Below are 23,567 nucleotides of genomic sequence, written 5' to 3'. Positions count from 1 at the left end.
AGCAAAGGGAATCGGAAGGGTCTACTGTGCTGTTCTGAAGAAAATTGTAAATTTGGGACACCTTATGACTTCCCAACTCCTCCTTGAGTAGCTTCAGTTCTGGTGAAGGGGTTGGGGGTTATTGTCCGATAGGTCCTCCAACACAGATATTTGGAGCGTGATTACATGCCACAATTGAGTTTCAACATTGTTAAGCCTTGTCAGTCAAGGGCAGATTGTATCCTCTGGTACAGCCACCACAGACCTATGTCTGAGTACACATGTTGCCCTAAGAGTATCATATTAAAACAATAAAAGGTGATAGGTGGAATTCTTGTAAAAGTCTCAGCCACTGGCATTTGCTCAGGTCACATTCCAAGTCCTTGTTCTTTTCCCACTATTCCACCCCAGACAGAAAACAGTACAAAAAAATCAATACTATAGTTACAGGCCCACGTTAAATTGGCTGCCTGTTGGTTGAATGGCTAGGTTGCCAGCTGGTTGAATAGCTAGGCCTTCCAGCCTATGATTCGGCATCTTTATGCCCTTCAATGGGGCAGCCTTCCGGTGGACTGCGCGGACTTGGCGCGGTCTTAGCAATCTTGGCGAACTGTAGCGCAGACAATCTGTAGAGTATTCAGGCCCCTTCAGGGGCCGGTGGCTTGGGCGTCAAAAGAGAGCCAGGAGGATGGCGTTCTACAGCCTGCAGGTAGGGCCTAGCCGATAGGCGAGGTGCGGGGAACACTGGAGAGGAGAGAGGGAAGGGCAGGGGATGCCGGGGAGCAGAAGAACACCTGAGTGGCCTTCTGCCTCTTACTGCAATCCTCCCGGTCTTGTTCGGCCGCTTGGGTCCCTCCCCATGGAGCTTGCTACTTCCAGCGCCGGCTCCAGTCCGCGTCTCACAGTGCTCCTGGTTCTCGTGGCTCCCGGCCGCGATTCTCACTGTGTCCCTTGTCCCCGGCTGCGCTTTCAGCACCGGCTCGGGTCTGCGTCCTGCGGCTCTCATGGCACTCCTGGCGCCTGCACCACCCTGCCGGGGCACTTGCAGCTCACGGCTCTCATGACCCACTGCCACCCCCTTTATCTCGGCGCTGCGCTGCGGCTCTCTCGCGATGCTGCCGCTGCGCCACCGCAGCCTGGAACAGGAAGGAGCGGCTGAGAACCAGAAGCAGAATCCACAGATGAAGCACGAGTCTCGCACAAACACGTCTTTTGAACTAACCCAGACAGGCAAGCATTATGATCTATACATCTAACAACGCTAAGAGAGCCTCAGTACAAGTCACCTCCAATAGAAACAGTGCAAACCGAACAGCCAAGCTACCCAAGGAGAGCAGCTACAATTGCTGGTAAGTAATGTTTTTTCAAACTAGAAGTGGAGGATGGTATATATTTTCATTGATTAGAAAGTTTTGCTATACCTTTTTACAAGACAACCATACTTTGAAAGGATTTTACAAACATATCACTAAAATAAACTGTGGATAAGTGATATACAGCAAGTGACCAGGGTGGCTGACCCAGCGTAGATTATATTCAAGATTCATTAAATGATGCTCATTTTCTGGCAATGATCTGATAAATACAGATACTTCTGAAAGTTTGAGATTGAAAATGAATCCGCCCAGTCATCTAAGAGCATTGAACCTGAGAATGGGGGGTAAGACCTGCAGGGCACGCTTTAACCTGGTGATTGTTGTCCTTTGTGTCTAAATTGAATATCTGAGGTCATTGTTTCAGACAAAATGTGTCATGATGCAAGAAGTATGCTTCCAGGTTGCTTATTTTGATAAATACAAGTGTATACTTATTTAATCACAACAGGGCCTACCAGGACGAGATGGTTATCCGGTAACTAACGATTATTTTTTTCTTTAACTTTCCTCCGATCTATTCTCTCTAAGCTAAAATTATCCATATTGACCTCTTCCCCTCTCATTCTTTTTTTCTTTCTTTAGATGAGGATTTTGTGAAGGTATAATGCAAATTCAGCGTTTTGGTCTTTCAGTGGTTGCATAGTTTGCAATTAGTTTGTATTTGTACGATGCCTACTTGAATTGATTAAGAATTCAGCTTGTTTGTCATGAGTATGGGTTATACTGCTTACCTCTACAATTTTCTTTACCCACAATGCAATAACAATCCTCATGATGTAAAGTATTAGCAAAACCAACTTCATATTTACTTCATAGTTATGATTTATTATGTTACTCTATAAATCAAGTAAAATGTTTTAACAAAGCACTGATGTCCAGGGCAGATTGTGGCTACTTGAAAAAAACAGTAGGAACCAGCAATGTTGCATTGTGACCATTTCCACTGGTTGTCATACATAGCGTTCTACATCTAGAACAGCCCAAATGTGGAGAAATAAATGCTTGGGGCAAAGGTTTCCGGTTGTCAGAGCAGGAACGTAAAATAAATATATAGTTTATGGTGTAAATATTGCCAATTCACTAGGAAACATAAAGTCCCCACTCTGTACGGGGCAAAAGCCAAACCGACCTTTGACGCAAGTAGGGAAGTAATCAGGAACTGCAAATCAAATACATCAATCAATCGATCATCAAAAATCATTTACGTTTTCATGGGAGTCAATAATGAGGTTTTGGTGTGAGTTTCAAATCATTATTAAACCTTTTAGTAATTATTTATTTATTGAAAAGTCATCAATATTGATCAATGAAATTATGAATGCAATACAGAACAAAGCATGAAGCATGTTTCATATAGGTTGATCCCTATTCTAAGCTGTAGAGAGTGAAAGCAAAGTATCAGGTAGAACCCATAACGAGCTCTAGTTTTGAGTGGTGAAAGCATAAATTACAGATCATGAGCAGAATGTCCCATAAAGATAGGTTTGAGAACTCAGTAAAGTCTCAAAGCAGCATAGGTTCAGGTAGAGGAAATAAAGGGTCTCTCAGAATGATTCTGAAAAGCATAAGCAAAGACTCTGGATCTAAATATATCTGAGGTGAAGTGAGTCTGAATGGGAAAGAGTGATAACCTACTCTAGGATCATGCATTTTTATACAGACTTGATATCATTAGTCTGCTACATTGTTACCATCTCTCAGCAGTTCATCCAATCAGGCAGCGATGTCTTCATGGCAACAGGAAATCTTCCATCATATAAGCAGTCTGTAGATAATAACTCTCAAACATTATACTTATACCAAATTACATTTTAACTACAATTAGCTACATGGAGTTTGATTCCCAATGCCAACTATTCAAGGACAAAAACAGTTTATGGTTAGGTCTCTGCATTTCAGCATGAGACCATTCATTTTCTCACCTATTCTAAGTGGATATTTTATTGTTCATATGAAACATTCTACAGAAATCAACTAAACATTTTAGTGCATTATTATATTCTATAAAAACTATGCCTATCGGAAAGATCGAAATATAACAAGTGTCTTGATTTTCAAGTTGATCTCAGTACACTTGTGTCATTGAAATTTTAACATTCACATTCCTGACTTAGGTCAGGGGGAAAGAAAGAAAGGAAATGCATTTGCCAGTGGTTTTAGCTACATGTGTCTTTGGCAGACTACTGCTCACATTTGCGTTTTAAAATACTACATTTGTCTGAGGCCTACATGTTTTATTTTTACATGTTAATTGCATTAATTTTCATTATTACAAATGCTCTCACAGGATCCTAATGCGGGTGACAATGCAAAATTAAGGAAAATATCTCAAGTGGTTAGAATGCTGCTAGGTGGCAAGAGGGAGGAGTAGCTAAGACCCCTGCTTATTGTGTTTTGGAAGAAGTGGGCAGAACTAGTATTACTGAAGTCACAGTCCTATGCTTTGTTCAAGAGCTATGGTCTTAGAGAAAGCAGATTTATTCCTTTGGGCTCTCAGGGTGATCCTGTTCCATAACTTCCAGCTTTGCATGTATTCTGAGAGGACAGTTTCCTGGGGTAGCTTGGTCTCAAATACTCTGTACAGACTGTGTAAATTGTCAAACTTAATCCTGGATGTGGTAGGGTACAGTTGCAGGCTTTTAGTGCGGCTCGATGTGGTTAAGTGGTTTTAGGTTAGTACAGTAGTCTGGGTTTGTCATCTTTGCAGACTGACATGTTTTTGGGATGTTTGTCTACAATAAATTTCAGTATCCACTATTGTCTGTTGTTGGGGTTCTTGGCAATTCCATCTAATGTTTGTTTCAAGACAGAGATCAAGATGGAGACATAGAGCAGCCACAGGTCTATGTGGAGATTATTGGCCTATTACATCATCAAAACACAGAATTTTGGAATGAACACTAAATAAGTGCTGAATAGTGTGCTCTGTGATTTGCAGTGCTGTTGACATCTAGATCATTGTGGACCTTTTATCAGTGGTTCCCAACCTTTCGACTTCTGTGGACCCCCACTTTATCACTACTGGAACCCGGGGACCCCCACTGAATCATAATTTGAATCCGGGGACCCCCAACAGAGTCATTACTGAAAGCTGGAGACCTAATCTGTTAATATTATTTAATTTTCTAAGCAGTCTCGGACCCCAGAGGAGGCTTTGCGGACCCCCAGCAGTCCCCGGACCACAGGTTGGGAACCACTGCCTTATATTATCAGTTGATACTGTCAACCACCTGTTCATCCAAAACCTGGTGCATCAGAAGGGAATATGTGAGTGAGTTCTGGGACGATTAACTCACCTTTGTCTGATCTTTTATAGGATGTGCATCTTTGATTACAAGTTGTAGCTGATCACTCTAGAGAGCGCTAGAACTACACAATGTCACCATTCCATTCGAATTGTTTTGCATGGTACTTACTTATTAAGTGGTTCTTTCCAAATATGCCAAGATGCTTTGCTGAATGGAGAGGGTATTTGGAGCCTCCAGTAATACTGTTAGTCTGTCTTATCACTGTTGAGTTCTGGATGTACCACACAAGCCTAAAGTTGACTGGCAATTAAACAAAGATTCTGACTCTGTGTAGGAAGGATACTTTTAGGGGTTTATGTATAAGACTGTGCCCCTTCTCCTGAAACTGGGAAAAGTCTGAGGGTCATACACAATGCCCCATTAATACAAATTTCCCAGATTTTCAGTTGCACCAACCTCATGTTACCATCTTTGCCTATTTTTCTTATGTAGTTTTTTTTTTGTTAGCCCTCATTCACCCTTTCTCTTCCAGCTACATACCTACAGCCTCCATAATCCGTCCATCGTATCCGTCTTGGGTCTTAGGCCTTCGAGCTTGGGAAGATGTCGTCGACCTATTCCGAACTTAGCCAGACTAGCTGGATCTCCAAGTTCAAGGTCTCGTGTAATCATAGGACCTTAATGTTTACCTTTCCATCACATTCTCCCTCAGCCATGTAATGAGCAGCCCCCAAACATGCAATATTCTTGAAGGCCTGGGGAGGTATCCATTTTCAAAGTATATATTGCTGAATTGAGCCACTCAATATTAGTGGATCTTTTGATATCCACTTCCTGAAAATCTCCCTCCTCACCAACAAGATCAAGTGCAGCACCATCTTATTATCCCTTTTGTTCAGTTTCACTGCTAATTCAGCGTTTCCAAAAATGATTAATCCAAGGCTTACCCTGATGTCTGCTCTGAGCATCTTAATTATGCTACTACTTACATTATCCCAGAACTGTTCTATCTTTGGGCACACCACAAAAATACGCACGTAATCAGTCTTTTACAGACTATACTTCATGCAGCAGGCTTGGACCTTTTTGCCCAGTTTTGAAATCTTATTCAAGGACCAATAGGCTCTATGAAGGGAAGAGAGATGATTTCTTCTCAGATATGCAGGTTTTGCTGTAGTGTAAAGTAGGTGCATTGATACTTGCCATAATTCTTGCATCTGTAGTTGCGGCACACTGCTTCCTCATAGGTCCTCTGGAAGTGTGAAGCCCCCATCCATACTGCCTACGATCATCCAGTACAAACATGAGTCCTCTCTCTTTCTCATTTTCCCCTTCATTAGCTGTTCTTCCAGTTGATTTGGGCTCCCATCCTCGGCCCTCAGGTCTCGGGCCAAACTTTTTAAATACAGAAGATTTAATTAAACAGAGATGCTGACTCCGTTTTAGGAACTATACTTTTATGTGTTTATGTATGAGTGTGCCCCATCTCCTGAAACAGGGAAACGTCTGGGGGTCACACAAAATGCCCCACTAACTTTCATTTCACAGTGTTTCAGTTGTACAAGCCTCATGTTACCATCTTTGCTTATTGAGAAAAGGTGTCGTTTTCTTTCCTTTTCCTTATAGAGTTACTTGTGTTAATGATGTTGAGAGTTGGTTACTGAAAGTGACCTTTCATTACCTTTCAAATACACCATTTATAAATATAGTAGCGACTTAAATGCAGTAGCTCACATTCTGTTTCTTCTTTTCCTCGGAGACTGTGCCTCCAGCACATCTGCCATAGGTTTATAAAGTTCAAGGCCTTGTGCCTTATGTACTAGGCCTTATGTGGAAAGTGCCAATCCTTTCAGGCCAAGAGAAACAGATCTATAGACCCATAAATGATTTTTTTCATTTTCACCTCAAAGAACCTGCTGTCCGTCCGAGTGATGTAATCTTGGACTGGGCTTTTAGTTGAGCCATCTATCAGTCAATACTTTTGTGGATTCTGGTGCTAGACCGACTTCCATATGAATCACATGTGGGTCAGGAATATATCAAAACCAAACTTCTCTCCCTTAGTCTCCTGGTCCTTTTGTTCCTACATGATTTAGACAAACATGTTTTTGTTGTAGATTTTGTATACTTTCTTTTGCACAAAGTCAGCCACCTTAGACATACGTTCGTGCACTATCCGGAGCACAATAGTTAACATACATATAAGGAGAGCATACATTTTATTTCTCATGTATACCAATGAAGATTACATCTTAAGTAATAGGGGTGTATATATGAGCTTGCAGCGCTGTGAAGTTATCGGGAAGTGGGAAAATATAAGTGGAATCCCAAACTGCTAGGCATTTCCCTGTCTCTTCAGGGCATGAGTCAAACACACACAGAGAGAGAGAGAGAGAGAGAGAGAGATACTATCTATCTATCTATATATATATATATACATATATATATATACATACTGAGAAAATCAAAGGGCAAATTGATGTTCTAGTTAGGCCTTGTTATAATATGAAACCATAGTTTTAAAACAAAAAAAGTCAACGATTTCACCAGTGATGTCATTTACATGTCCTGAGTGATGTAATATGTGAGACCATAAGCAATGTTTTTTTTTTTTTTTACATTTACCTTGTTTATACTTGAAGTATATTAGAGTGGCGTGCAGCAGTAAGAAGGGTTTCTCAGTCCATCATAGAACAACTTCTTATTGTTTTAGAGATTGGGTATAGAAAACAATGACGCTTTTTCACAGCTATGTGAGATTTGAGGACATGCTTTACCCGCTTCATTTTAAATACATGAATTTATGTAGTAATGTTCTCTGCAAGGCGGACATCTCAAAGTTTCCTTGCTCCACGTCAGAATAACAGCAACACGGTTCCTTTCGTGCTTCACGTGAAAGAGCTATCCCTCTGTCGCCATGGTTACACTGCTCTGAGGACTTCCCGGCTATACCACTACTCCAGACACCATCAGTTCAATGACCAAACTAGAATGCCATGAGACACAGCTGAAAGCGGATCCCACGGGGCTTCTATCTACAGCATACGTTTAGCCCACAACAGGATAACTTTAGTATCCTTTATACAAGAAAAAGAAGCAGGATAGGTATGGGATGAGATGAGATGAGATGAAAGATGGTCTAGGCTATGGGGTGCGATGCCAGAGTAACATTGTCTGGTATAAATATTGTGCCCTAAGTATTGTCAGTAAAAACATCACAACCTTGGTGAAAGTTCTTTACACCCAATGGGACAATAGTTTTGTAAATGATATTTAGAACTCGACATGACCACATAATATTTCTACATACACAACAAACTATGGATATAGAATGAATAAAAAAATACAGCTGGCTGAATGTTCTGCCATTTGTCATCAGTTCCAAGCCCGAGTTTCAAAAACAGCTGTTCAGCGAGCACATCTTTTGCATGGAGTTAGCCTCCTAAACCACTGTTATAGTGCCTTGTGAGTTTCCTCCATAGACAAGAAGATGCACATTCAAATGCGTGTTCCAAAGTGAGGCTATTTTACTATTAAGTATTTATTGGTACTTTCACTTGATATTCAGGGACATTTTGCATGAGCATGGTGACTATGCAATTCTAATGAGACCCAAATACTGTTTATCTTTATTTATTTTTTATCTTTCACGAGGCCAATGACAATAATTTGTTGGACAACTACACCTTTTAAATAGCTGGAATACATATTGTGAACGGAAGTGGCCCAGGAGAATAAAGAAAAAAGAGTGGAAAGATCCAGCACACTCCAAGATGATTCCATTTGTTAGTCCTCAGTTGAGGTGCTTATTCACCCAGTGTCCACCTGCCACGAGTACCACCTTTGAAATTGTGCTAACATTTATTATAACCAAAACTGATATAGTAAAAGCAGCTACCTTCTGCTCCACTTTGTATGCAAAAATATAGATTCAGAAGCAACCTTTGAAATATAGCCAAGACTCAAGAATGGACTGGATAAGCCCCCCACTCCCTCCCCCCCTCCAAATTCACACACACACCTCAAAGCAAGGAAACCGCATCAGGCCAAAGGTCACCCTAACCTTGAGGGCCCTATATTTGCTGCCAGTGGAAGCACAGTTCATCTTAAAGGCAGCCAGCATAACCTAGAAGACAATCAATACCAATGTATTGTCCCTGCCTCTGGAAGCACCAAGACTCGGACAAGGACCCACAGTCCACCAATCTTCCATTGAACAGCAGCAATGTGGAACTTACATTCTGAGTCTTAACATCTAGCACAAGACCATCCCTTCAGAAAAAATTCAAAAGTCACCTTTTGAGCTAGTGTCTTACCAACTAGAATTTAGCATCACAAAACCATCGACCCACAATTATTTTCAGCTGTCCTCAAATGTTTCCCAACATATGACTTGTGAATGTACTTTTTGCAAAACACCACTTTGGAAGGAAAGATACTGTATGGTGATTCATCACATCAGTCCCCAAAGAAGACTAGCATTGTAAGTCCATATTTTGATATTTTGAGATCATGAAACATTCCACCCATAGGACGGCGGTGTTATAAGTAGGCAAAAATACAATAAATGGGCAAAAGTCCGAAAGTGAAAACTGATGGGACACATGGGTACACCACAAGGAATATAAATATCCATCTTTAAGAGGTATGATGCCCTAAACGATGTCAATAGACCAGGAAAATGTCCCCTAAATATAAGCACATCTATCAAGACCAGGTCAGTTAATGGCACACAATAGTAACTGAGTCCCAAGTCACAATGAAAACAAAAAGAAGAATCCCACAGAACCCAAAAAAGTGGGAAACACTAGTACACCATAACAAAAATACGTTAAAGAATAGCATTTAAACTCTAACAGAATACCACGTTTCCATCAGTCTTGGCCCAAGTAAAGTGACTCACCTCAACCTGTAGTCATGGCAAGAACGTAGTCTCCAACATAGGGACACTGGATACTTGGTCTACTGTATTCATGTGCCGATAGGGGTCTAAGCTGTTATGTTAGAGGTAACCAAGCACGGGTATGCGGTACTTGTGTACATTTACAATGTCTACTGGTTATGTGCTGACACCTGTGCATACAAGTTCAGCAATACACAAAGAAATAATCATATGGAGAGAGCAGTATGCCACCACTGATTGCACTGTGTGAAATCTCAGCATGCACCACCTATACCTAAATATAGAAGGATTTTTAGGAGGTCATGGATCCTACTACAGCAAGGAAGCAATCCAAATAGCACTATGCCCTAGAAAGGATCATAGAGGCTTCCAAAATCCCTGACTAACGAAGAGAAGTCGGATGATTGTGGGAAAGAGTGCTAAGAAGAATCTAAACTCAACAATGCAGATTTTTAAAATTACACTGGCACAGTCAAAGGCCAATGATTTCAGTGAGTGGCCAGTGATGTCCTCAATGATGTAATTTGAGAGATGTCCTAGAACATGTCATGAGTGATGTCATACATGAGGACATAAGCAGTGGATGGCGGGGGCACAAGTTACAGTCAGCGCTACTAAGAATAACTGGTGAAATTCTGTGTTTTCTTCTAGCTCAAAACATTAATGTTATCACTGATATATTCACCCAACTATAACATTGCTTTAACCTTTGTTTTTTCAGTAAATGTCTGTCTGTTTTTTTTTTTGTTTAAACACAGATCCTTTTATCTAAATATAATGTTACTTTAACCTTTTGTTTTTTTCAGTGAATTTCTAAGGTTCAGGCCAGGCCAGGCCCTGCAGCCAACATCCCCCCAATAAAATCAACCCTGCGTTGTGCAGGGCCTTCTGTTAAGCGCAGTGGGGGGTTAGTCATAGGGCCTGGCCCTGGGGACCCCATCCTCCAGTGTAATTTTTTTAAATTGAAAAGGAGCTGCACTGTCCTCCTCTCTGAGCTGTTATTGGCCCCTGGGACTCCATCCCCCGGAGCCACCTATTTCAATAAAGGGGAGGAGAGCCATGTGGCCACCTCCCCAAGCCTTATTAGGCCCTGGGGACCCAATCACACAGGGCCACTCTTTCGAATAAAGGTAAGAAGTATGCAAGGCCCCAATCCCTGGGCTGATTTTGGCCCCAGTGACTCTTTTCACCGGGGTGTGGGGTGATATTTATCGGGCAGGGGCACCCAGCCCTCTCTCCCTGGGCCAGTTTTAATCCCAAGGTCCCATCCCCCTAGACCTGGTGTAGTTTTCGGGGGGTTGCACATTGCTCCCCTCCCTAGACTAATTTTAGCCCCATGGATCCTATATCCCGGGGCCCAGCATATTTTACAGGGGGGCATGCACCCCTCTTCCCCAGGCGGATTTCAGCCCCTTGGACCTTATCCCCTGGGGCCCAACATGCTTGTCTGGGGAGGAGGGTACTTGCCCCCCCTCCCCAGTCTAATTTGAGCATCGGAGAGCCCATTCCCAGGGCCCACCACAATATTTATGGTGAGGGGATGTACAGTTCCCTCTTCAGGACAATTTCAGCCCTGGAGACCCCATCCCCTGGGGCCCAGTGATATTTGTAGGGAGTGGGGGGCATGCAGCCTGCAGAGCCAATTTTTGCCTCAGGGGCTCCATCCCCTGGGGCTTCTGATATTTGGAGGGGGTGTGTGAACCCCCTCCCCAAGCCAATTTCGGTCCTTGGTAACCCATCCACCAAGGCCAAGCAACATTTTGTAGGAGGAGGGGGCACATGGCTCCCCTCCCTGGGCCAATTTGGACCCAGGACCTATCTGTCTGGGCCTGGCAAAGTTCTTCAGGGGAAAGTAGGTATGAAGCCATTACCCTCCCCAGGTTGATTTCAGCCCCTGGTACTGTATTCCCCAACCCCCAGAACCATAAAAAGTGGGCGTTCTGGTACCCTCCCAGGGCACCCCCCCCCCCCATACGGTAGCTGGGGTTGTGGGGCAAGCCCCAAGGCCCCCTCAGACCCAGCCGGCTCCCTGCATCCAGCGAGAGCCAACATTGCTCCTGCTTAGAGGGAGTAGCTGATAAAGCTGCTCCCTCCAGGTGGGAGCAAATTTTAGTTCTGTTTCCCTTTCTGCATCACTGCGGGCAGGGTAACAGATCTAAAGTCTGCTCCCAGCAGCCAAGAGCATTTATAAAACTCCCTCTGGCTGGGAGCACACTTGGTGTTTGCTCCCTCTTGGTGGGAGATTTAAAAATGTCCCTGCCAAGCAAGGGCCAGGCAGGGAAACTGCTATGTCCTGGGTGTGGGCTCCCCGGGACGTAGCATCAGAGCTGGCCCTGGTGGTGGGGTCCCCATGGCCTTTGCAGTCTCGGGGAGGAGGACCACACAGCCGGGACATAAATTATTTAAATGCTGCCCGGCTTCCATTTTATTTTGTGTTTATTCTTTTTAATCTTGTGAGAGTCTCGCTGGATTGCATTTTTTTGCCATTTTCTTTTCTTTTTGGCCCTTGGAAGTCCCTATGTATTCCCCTCATGGGGCCAAGGGTGTCAGGGTACCCCTACTGTGCCCCCATACATCCTTATTTTCAGGATGTATGGGGCACTGTATACGGGACTAAGTCCCTGAGACCTGAAATGTCTGCCGCAACATTTTCTCATGTTGCTGGCAGCCATTCAGAGCACTTGCTCTTGCAAGAGTCTGACTCCCACAGAAGTGAGATGACCCAAGGGAAAGAAAGCTTTTAAATTAGGCCTCCATCGAGAGTCTCTGAGAAAACATAGAATTATTATTTATGCTCAATTTCTCAAAAACAACTTAATAGGTTTACACCAAATCATAGAAAAAATACCCATGGACCAAAAGCTAGCTTTCTACCGAATTTGGTGCAATTCTATTCATTGTTTGTTGCTGTAGCCCCTCTTAAAGAACTCCATGTAAAATGCTAGGGGATTTTTTGTTTTGGGACCACCCTTTTTTCTCAGACCCCACTTGATGGATCACCCCAAACCTTTCCATGCACAAACTAGTCAAAAAGTAGCACCTTTTTGAAAGGTTTTGTGGAGATACATCAAGCAGTGCCAAGTTCTTAGCAACACAGAAAAAATGCTTCCCCTATGGAAGAGCAGACCTAACTTTAACTACCTAGTGGTGACCACCACCTGGTAAAATATACGTATATTTATCTTCCTGTAAAACAGAGATAACCAATGTTTGTAAATAAAAGCCCCTAAAAGTGTAATGTGAATAATGTAAAATCTAAGCAAGGTACTTAGGGCAGAGGAACAGGAGCCTGCTTTAAAATGCAGTGGTGGAAAATTCTTATCTCCAGCTAAATGGCATGTAAATTGAAGTGCCTTTAGTGACCACGCTAGTTAAGTGGACTCACTCTGTCATAAGGATACTGCAAATACCTTTTACTTTGAAACCTGAAAGATCACTGTACATTCATCACAAGGTACAGATCACTTCAACAATTATTTTAATTATAACTATCAAAGAAATTGTATCTGCCATTCCCAGGCTCAAGAATATCCGTCATCAGTGATTCAGTGTCAAGACATCACAACAGGGGCCGGCAAGCATGCTGAGGATTAAAACCATTTATCTCACTGTAAAGCCAGGAAATGTCCTAAAACTCTTCTTAAATAAGGAAGATGAGAGTAGTCTATACCATGACGAGAAGAAAGGGGGTGAAATATCCTGTGCGAGAGAGATGCAAACTTTCAACAACAACCACCACCATAAAGGGATGATTTAAGTAGCTATACCTTCCTACAACATCTAAAGAAGGAGAGGATTAAACGTGCACATCAATATTCCCACTACCTGCAGAAATGCTGAGGCTATTCACAGTTGAATCACACCAAGATAGTGATACCTACAAGAAGGTTGATGGGAGCAAAAGTCAAAGGAGACTAGACCTGCACAGCATACGTCTTCCCTGTAAAAAGTGTTTGGCCTGCAATTCCCCAACAGATTCAGCTCCTGTGATCCCAAGAAAGAGACAATCTCTATGATGGAGGCTTGAGACAGATGGTGGACCAGCCCGGCAGGATCAATGTTGCTCATGTCACAGACAGGACAAAAAAGGTGTTCAGGAAGGACCTGACAGTGCTACACAGCTGAACTGAATGTAACTAATGAATATTCATGTATTCTGAGTATTTGGATTTGCGTAGAAAATGTATTAACTTGGAGAAAATTAATGCATACATTTGAAGCTGCACCCACGTGAGTGGCCGGTAGTGTTCAAGTGGTGTACTTATTAATAGCTTATTAATATGAAATGTTGAGCTTATGTTTGATTAATGTACTAATATGTCATTTTAAAGGTTATGCATTATGTATTAGCTTATTAATTGTAGGCCTTAACTTAGCGAGGTCTTGGGCCTAATTGCACGGCCTCATGTCAAGCTGCATTTCTTAGACGACGGATAAAATGGATGCTTACAGTATTAAATTGTGATTTTCCACTGTTCTGACCATGTGCTCGTAGCTCAAGTTAGTTCTCATGAGAAACTGCTTGCTAGATAATGCTGTACTTGCTAGTGAAACAATGTTTAATGTAGTATGTGTAAGACTGGCCTTCCCAGGAGAAGACAATAGATGCACTGACTGGAGTATAGGCTGCAACAATATTGATACCTGATGAGCCGAATGATAAGAGTGGGAAGAGGAGCCAATCATCGACATGTGAACTATGTACTAGTAAATTTGTAGGTTTTAGGTTTTATTTTCATTGGACTAAGGGTAAACATGCAATTCTTTGACCAATTAGGACGTGGGAAATAGTTTTAGGAAATCTTACTTAGCCAGACTGCAGCGGGAGAAGATACGCCTTTGGCTCTAGTCTAACGAACTGTCTGGGGAGCCGTTCCTCCCCATTCTTTGTTGAGGGTTTAGCTATTCTTTTCCGAACTGCATGAAGAGACTTTGGCTTATTCCGAAATTTGATGCTGAATTCTGATGTCTTGCTCACCGAACCTATTGACAAAGACTGTCACAGCTTGCTGAACCCTACTGAGGCAAGGTGTAGGACGATGTTACTGATTGTTATGTCTATTTGCTTTTGTTTCTAGCTACCAACTGCTATTTTGATAGAGCCAGAGTTAGATGTTTTTCCAAGTTTGTGTGACTAAATTGTTTTGCATGAAGCCCAAACATGCTATTCTAATCTGATGGTAGAGTTCTCACTGATGAAGTTCGCTACATGTAACAACAGTTGAAGTCTTTTCTTTGCTGAATCTAAATGTAAGTTATTTCATTTGGCAGTTATTCTTGCTATTAATTTGTACTGTAACCCTAGAATGTGTAGTGGCTCAAGCTTTGATTAGATTGCGATTCTTTCGCTGCTTTTGTCAGCTAGTATTGTTTCTGTATGTTTATCATTTGATTCGGAGACTAAGTTATGTGACATTAGCATTGTTAATATAGGGAAATAAACATTCTAACGTTTACATAAAGGTGTAGTTATTCATGGCCGGGAGGCCATGGTGTGTGGAAATTACTGACTTCTATTGATTATTGATAATATTGATTGTTGTGGTTATTGATTCATATTGGTACGGGGTTCATGGAGGGAAAAACTCGAAGCGTAGTCAAAAGGTCCATCGGCCTATACCCGTCTCCCTTGAAGTTTACTCAATAAGGTCTGACGTCCTAACACAGCACAGCATGAACAAGTTCCAGCCTTGTATGTTACAGTAAGCACTACAAAGGAGTGCCAGACCGCCAGAATATCCGCCTGCATGCTTAGGAGTATCCCAATAAAAAAAAAAGCATAAGCAACCAGGGTAGATTGTACGTGTAAATGAAGGATGACTGTAAAAGCAGGACCTCCCCACAGTCCATCCCAAACAAAGCAAATAAAAAACAAAGAAAGGTAAATTAACATACAACAGAGCAAAATCCAGTGTAGAGTCTGCCTACTGAAAACAGACAATTACAACATGCACATGATTAGCAAGGTATTTACATTCTCATGATATGTGGGTGGAAAAAATGTATTGTTTAATGTGAAGGAATGGAGTGGTTGCTGGTTTCCTAGACACGATTACCCTCAAAATGTCAAACAATGTGACGAGGAACAGGGACAAAGTGGTAATGTTCACCACACTGTGGCAGGGCGTGGCCTTGCTCCCTGTAAATAGCATGTTGAGTGTAACCACAGCACAGACCAATGAAGCTTAACTGAACCATATTGCCAGGATTTCCACAAGCATGCCACAGCCAAAACTTTCCCCTGCCACTCCCCAAGGGTGTGCCAGGCTCTCTATAATAGAGGCACGTAAAAGTGTGGAACTGTATTGCACAACCTTTCACCACACACGTAATGTAACCCATGCCGTAATATCTCAATAATAAGGTGTCTCTTAGACAAGTGTTCCTGCCATATTTTTGCTTTTATACGCACTATAAACAGATGATACTGTCATCCAGTTTAATACTCAAAATACCAACCTTAGAAGATTAAAATCGGGGCGAGCACTGTCGGGAGTTCAGCTCTTGACCTGCACATCACTGCATATGCCAATTGGAAGTGCTTACTTCAGTGAGCCATCCTGCTGGCTTGTTACCTGAGTCTACAGGAATGTGACAACATGTGTTAATAACATTTTCCATTTGTAAGACGTGCTATTTAGTTCAACAGCTATGTACCGCTCTCCGATGCCTGAACTTGGTTGTCCACTCTTAGGAAGGTTGCAGGATAACAAGGGCAGTCGAGAATTGGCTTTGTGAACCAAATTAGGTCATCCTTCCTAAAACAGGAGCACAACCACATTGGACACTGTATCTGTAAATTTTGTGTTGAAAATGGGTGTGTGGCGTGACAGAACGTTAGGGATTCACAAGTTCTACTTTTAATGGCAGAGGCGCAGTATTAATGCTGCATCTCCTTCTAAAGGTACTCTCTCTCTCACTGTAGTAAAAGTTCTTACTATATGCTGAATCCTTCCAGTTCAAAAAAAATCTTTCTGTGTTTAAATGAAATGTGTCAACATGAATTCGCATGCACTCCCTAGATGAGCAGCCCTAATGCCAAAATGCAACTTATTGTGAGCAGATGGGAAACACTTTGTGGTGAAGTCAGCTCATCTGTTTGCCTTAGAGCAAACAAAGTCAAGTTCAATGTGTATTGGTTTGAATTTAGTATTTACAGTTCATGACATTTAACAGTGGCCTAAGTATTAAACATTACATTGATATCACTCAGTCTTGGGCTTTGTTGTGGTGGAACAAATATTGATCTTCCTTCTGTGGCATCAGTTAAAGCATGTCTTCTGCTGTGGGGATGCTTTTTGTGTTGCTCATCACAGAGTATGAGTGACACAGTTTACAATACCTTCGACAAATGACTCCTGGCAAGTCTAAGTAACACTAGGTCCAGGAAACCCCTTTCACATTGACCACAGGAAAAGAGCTATACAACTTAATTTTAGCATGTCACCATCTGCACTCTATACTGCATCATCAGCGGCTATACATGCTGTTTACAGGCTAGATAACTTTACTGTCCATGCAAAGTACAGTACATCTCTGTCTACACTGCATTCCTCTCTACCCGTGACTATGCACCCTATACAGCACACCTCAGCCTGTACACTATACAGCACAAAGATTATACATTACACCTCTCCACAATCTACCAATTATACAGTCTATCAATGTCTGCCATCACGTCGCTCTCTAGCCCAGGTATCCCGCCATTCTTGCTACGTGCTGCAGCTGTGAGCAACCAATGAAGGCTGAGCAAATGTGAGGGGCTGTGTCGACTTCCAAGCCTCCAGCACCCTTTTTTCGTCCATTTTTCATATTCTTCGTTTTTTTCTTGTAACTGAATAAATGACAGCAACCATCCCCAAAACTCCCCCTACTCCCTCCTGCCGTCCCACCATAACTGTTCCTACACTCCGTTATGAATACCCTCGATGTCCACCGGTGTTCACGGTGAACTGTACCCGGATAACACTAGGCAAAGCATCTTCCTCTATTTTTGTCCACAAGCCAAGTTATATCACGTCGTCATGGTTACCCCTTATGCTCTAGGTCACCTTCTTAAAAGAGAAGCCTTTTATTTATCTTTCTTGCGGCCAGATTTAAGTATTCAGGTGGCTTTCAGCTAATGTAGTATTATCTATTATTCCGACCTGATACGTATGACTTTGATAATTCGTTTTAACTGAAAATTCCATTTGAACATCGATATATTATATAAACGTCATTAATATAGTATTTAGTCAAAATTACTCAATAATATACCATTTAGTTTGTTAGCACTGTAAGCTTTTATCTGTCAGCATCATTCTTGATTCTACATTTGTGCGACATACACATAGACCCAACAGAAGATATATATTTTTTACAAGTCTAATACCTTTAGGCTGACACAGAGCAGTGCACGTTTCCTTTGTTCTGTGCGGTTTAAGTAGTCTGTCACCTTCGTGATATGAACTGCACTCATTTCTACACCATGGGCCCATTAAGGGCGCCTCCCTGGTGAGCACAGGCTTTTGCTGAAACCCCAAGTTCCCTTCATGTCTAATAAAAATCATTACGGGTCTGCATTCAGAAGACAAGGAGACCTTGTAGTAACCCATTATTTTTTACCTCTAGTACCTCTTTCCATAAGAGTAAAGGGTTCTAGTCAATGAGAGCTAAGAAGGGGGCTCTTTAAGGCCCATAGTCTGCAACCTTAATTCAGGGAGGCCTGAAAGTGCCTCTAGATATGAACTATTTGAATGGAAATGTCCACTAAAAAAACTCTTGCATGTGGGTACCCTACCCTATGTTGATCTCACATCAATTACTGTACTGTTACTGTAGGGTTTTTATATTTCCCTCAGTAAGCATGACAATCGTGAACGCTTACCAAATTTTTTTACTGCTAAATGCCATGAGAAGCTACAACATGTTTCTGAGACTGATGGAGTCACGAGAAGCGCATCTCTTTTTGAGAGTGGCAATGTCCCCTTTGCCTAGGCGGTGTGGGACTAGAAGTTGCGGAGGTAAAGAACAGTGAAATGGCAAGCCTTGATTTCGGTCTCCTTCTGCAGGCGATGACTACCGAACTCTGCAGTTCCTGCCAGCCTCTCATAATCCGGGACTTCCACCCCACCTGTGCCCCACTTTGTTAGTGGTGCAGGATCAGTCGAGGCCCTGTGTGCACGTTTGGCTCGGTGCACCAGAGAGACCCATTTTTGTCTTCTCGAGTTTGTATGGCTACTCAAGTTGGTGGAAGGCCTTGGCTGCAACAAACCAGGGCTTTTGTTACCAATTAAGTCTTCCCTGGAATATTTATTTCCTCTGTGTTTTACTGTAGAGCATTACAGTGTCCTTCAGTGGGGGGTATCAGATTACCTACTGTTCTCTTCTGACGTGCTCTTTGCTTCACTTCCTCTTCCTGCATCGCATGAGTCACAAGGGGTTAGGTCTGGTTGTCTGCGTCCACTACATATAGATACCCAACTTGTGGAGCCATCTTAGAAATATGGCTTTTGTATCTATAGGCATGGAATGCCACAATTGTGCAGTGCCTATGCATCATTTGATTGGCAGAGCCCCCAAACGTCAAATAGTGTAGAGAATCTGATTGGCAGACCTGATGAAAAACTATTTTTCTTTTGCCAGTTCCAGGCTTTCTCACTGACTGAAGCGGTACACCAGTTTAGTTGACACATTTCCTGCATTCTGGGGCAAAGGGTTGCAGACTAATTGGATCTTACCACACTGATGCGTGAGCTGTAAATACAATACCCGCTAGAAGTGCTGCTGAACTGCTTAGTGGGAATGAGGGTCCTGCTGCTGTGGAGAGTGGTTCCGAAGTCATCCCTGCAGATGAAACGCAGCCTAGTTACTTATAAGATCCTGTAAGAGCATTTTGGGCCCTGCACCGCTCGAGTACAAGGTTGCCAACTGTTATATACGGAGAAGCTTCTACTTGTTGTTCGGGGGAAGGATCAATGCCTACCGATTCTCGTGGTGAGCTCTTTTTCCTTGTCAGTGTGCCCCTAGTTGCTTCCAAAATACATGAAGGTGTGCCTCAGCTTTCATCTCCTAGCCTGAAGCATGTAAGAGCGGTAAGGCTTTGCTGAGCTCAGCACTGTGAACCACATCTAAATCTATAAAGTGGTAGTAGAGTTATCAGCCTATTAAGTCTCGATTTGTAGCTGCCTTTATCATCCGTGCCCATGTCCACAAGGCTGTGGGCAGCTGAGGTGTGGGAGAAAACTGACTGCAATATGTGGTTTACAAGATAAGTGCCTTTGAAGTTTTATCACCCAAGGAATGTAAAAATCTTAAACACAAGCGGCTGTTTCAAAGAAAACATGCCTTATACTCGACATTCTTAAGTATTGCGATCCTGGTAACTGGGCAAGGAACCAAATTGAGTTCCTCAATGAGAGCTTGCTAAATGTTACCCTGTGTACTGCCCTTTACCATGACCAGAATTCCATTTTAGCTGGGCTCTTATGCAAATCTTTCGGTAGTGGACTTATTTGGGACTTCTAGACGTAACTTGGGCCATGCAGGTGACAAATAAAATCTTGAGGCTTTGTCGTGACGTATACCCGTCCTGTCCCCGCACGCTAGAACCCACGGATACAGCCTCTTTGAACTCAAATGTAACTGTAATCAAAGAGACAGTGTTTGAGCATGGGCTTTGGCCGTCAGGTTCTAGAGATCCAAGGACCGATTTGTGGATCTGATATTTGTATGCTCCACAGAAAAGCCCGGACTAACACGGGCCTTGTCCATAAACTCAGTGTGCAGTATTTAAATTGTGTTGTAACATTTGGGCACCATTTTGTAGATCGCTATTAAGGGAAGAACTCCGATTTTCTTTGTGCCTATCCACGTCATATAATGCTTTAAAGGTGTCATGTAATATTGTTCCATTTTTAAAACGGGGTCGTAAACTGCACACGGACTTTTTGCGAATGGAATAGTATTTTGCAAGGAGAACTATGTGCAAACAAGTCTGGTCACAATATGCTAACTGGCAGGGAGTTGCAGAAAGACCAGCCTAATTAATATTTATGTGTCAGGTTGCAATTTGCGGCCCCTGTGTTTGGCTATAATCACAAGGGTGCTTGGCCTGCACAGCAGAGTACCACCCCCATTACTGCATTCCAAAACAGATGCTGCTACGCAATGATGGGTGTCCTGGTACTAAACCAACAGATATAGGAGGAGAGGAAATAAGAAAACAGAGGTATAAGTGGGTTTTAACAGCTTTCTCGGGCGGTTTTGTAAAGTGATGTCTCGTAAATAGAGTGGAAGATAATTCAAAGCTTTGGTCATGATAAACTGGAAGGAACAACCTACTTGTCTTGCTTTCAGAAAGCAGGGTGTCTCCAGGAGACTGGCCGAAGCGGAACATAGTTGTCTTGACAGGACATATTTGGAAAAGTGGATTTACAAGTTGATAAGACCTATCTTGTGAAGGGCACTATGATGCATACAAAGTGCCCCGAAAATGCAACGTGTCTCCTCGGGAAGCCATTGGAGGAATGTAGGGTGAGGGAAGATATGAAGGTATTTTGTTTTATTAGAGTGAGACACCTGCTGCATACTGTACAATCCCAAGTCAAATTACAAGTATGTGGGTGAATTTATAAAAAGTGAATTACAATAATCCAATATAGACATGATGGTCGCTTGTACAACTATTTTTCTGATTAAGAAGAAGAAAATAAAGGACTTTTCAATCCTTTACAGAGAAGAAACAGGAGGAAACACATTTTGAAATTGGAAATTCCAAAGTAAGAATGGAGTAAAAAATAACATCTAAATTCCTTACAGAATAAATTTGGAGTGGGGCGTGGCACCGAGCCAAGCTCTGTAGGCCTCCAGGTGGCGGTCCAGATTGTAGGTGAGCCACAAGCTAGGGTTTCTGTCTTGGTTGAGTGGAAACATAAGGAACTGCCATTCATTCAATTGGCAAAGCAGCCATACTGCCTTGAAATCGAGATTACATGCAAAGAATATTGCTGTCCAATCATAATATAACCTGTCCATACTGGACATAGGAATAAAGGATAAACCAAATAACCCTATTAAAGCAGTTCATAAAGGTTTAAAAGAGTGATGCTGAGCGAGCTGCCCTGAGGACACCACAGTGAAGAGGTTTGAATTCTGATTAAAAAAAAAGAAGGTGGGCAGCTTTACAATGATTACTTAGAAAAGAGTAGGGCCTGCCCCCCCAAATCTTACATCTTGGAGATTATATTTCAAACAGGTGTTCCCATCAACCCAAATGGATGCCTCGTGATTTATATTCGACCTGGGAATCAGAGGTGCACAGAATGTGTGCCAAGATTCCCATCAGTACCTTCAAGATGGATTAAAAACCTTCAGTAAGGTGAAGGATTCAACCTGCAGAAACCGCAGGGGAAATCTAAATGAATTCCAATTTAGAGGGAAAACTTGAAGGACATCAAGATCTACCAGTATTTGGGGTAAACATTGCTGCCTTTACCAGTGTTGCCTTGTATCAAGGGCAAGACAAGCAGGTGAGGTAGAGGCTTGCACACGTCCAACCTTACATGGCAGCATTCGAACACAGCGACCTCCAGAGACCTAGTAATTTTTAATTTCTTGTATTTATCATTGTGAAATTGCTGGCAGATGGATAACACCTTAGTAGGAGATTGCACTGCTTATGGCTGAGGCTATGAGTGCCAAGACCAGGTAAGCATGCCACTGAGCCTTGGTGGCCAACTGCTGTTGCTGCCTGTGAACTGAGCTATTGTGTCTTTGTACACGCCACTTATAGATACCTTTTCAACAGAGATTAAAGGACATTAAGAGGGTAATTCCAGATGTCTCAAGATTTGCAGCCTCTAATTTTTAGCAATGGAATTAGCAATATCGCATGGTTCGGTATGGACTAAATTACCACTCATTCCGAGTTTGCATATTTTAACCCAATCCGAAATGCAAAACTTTTGAGTTTGGTCACAATTTTTCCAGAGTTTAACCACAAACATTTGAGTGGGGAAAAAAAGTAAAGATCTCTGTGGTAACCATGCACAAGTCGTGATCCCAATTCGCACTAACATAGGAATTTACTCAGCACTCGTAATGAACGTGTAAAGGCCGTATCACACAGTTTTGTGTTTCCAGCATTTCCGTTTGTTGGTAGTATTGGTCGTGTACCATTAACAGATCTGTTGGTGATAAAAGATGTCCACCCTAATTTAATTTGTCGTGTAAAGTTCTATTTATTGAAATGTCTGTGGTAGCGATGTAAAATAAACTGACTGGTTCAACATCTCCCATTGCAGTTTTTACTGCTACGCCAAATTTTAATACTGCAGGCACCTTTTACTGCTTAAAACTTCACATACCCCTGACACATGTGTTTAATGATAGGGCCACTAGCGCAGACACATTTTGACATTACTAGGGTCAATAAAAGTGCAAAACTTGATTCAGTTTCTACAGGGTCTAAAATCCTGGAATAAACTGTATTTGTACGTAAAACTTGTCAGATACATGGTTTCTTATTTTCAAAGCAGTTCCCCTGGTGACAGTAACTATTCAGTCTCTTGACTTTCTTAGTGTTTGATGTTTTCATTTATATTTGCTTACATTTTCCTTGGTTTTGATGGCATTTCTAGATATTTTCAATTTCATTTTCCATCACCCATCTGCACAGGGAGTGACCTCACTGGATCTCCCAGCACCAGCCTGCACAGGAAGTGACATTACTGAATTTCCCATCATCCATATCCACAGGAAGGGACATTACTAGATTTCACCAAAACCGTCTTCAAAATAAAAAGCCAAGCAAGAGGACTGGACATGATATCACGGCACCCTGCTCTTCTCCCCCTCCCAGGACCTACTTAATGGCATCTGCATGACACAGGCAAGCCCATCTGCACCCTCCCACGCCAGTACCATGACCAGCGCCAGGAGCCATGGTCCAGTCACTGCCCAGTGATACTTTGCAGCACTCCTTAGGTTGCTAGACCCCAAATACCGTTCCTCCAACTGCTGCCACGCCTCACACCCTGGTAGAAGCTTTCACCTGCACCCACTGCTGGTTCTTCAGCA

General features: G+C 42.5%; 2 protein-coding genes across 2 annotated transcripts in view; both read left to right on the top strand.

Moving 5' to 3' along the window:
- LOC138246962 (uncharacterized) overlaps positions 1 to 23,567 on the top strand; it is a 700,938-nt gene that overhangs the window by 676,946 nt on the left and 425 nt on the right. The gene's annotated exons all lie outside the window — the stretch shown is intronic.
- Positions 1,810 to 23,567, top strand: part of LOC138245569 (collagen alpha-1(XXIII) chain-like) — a 284,280-nt gene continuing 262,522 nt past the window's right edge. The window contains exon 1 of the mRNA XM_069199279.1: positions 1,810 to 1,830. The gene's annotated coding sequence lies outside the window, so the exon portion shown is untranslated. The remainder of the gene's footprint in view (positions 1,831 to 23,567) is intronic.

Source organism: Pleurodeles waltl, chromosome 7, assembly GCF_031143425.1.
Source record: "Pleurodeles waltl isolate 20211129_DDA chromosome 7, aPleWal1.hap1.20221129, whole genome shotgun sequence".
NCBI lineage: Eukaryota > Metazoa > Chordata > Amphibia > Caudata > Salamandridae > Pleurodeles > Pleurodeles waltl.
The sequence above is the reverse complement of the archived record's forward strand: the minus strand, read 5'-3'. Positions and strand labels throughout refer to the sequence as shown.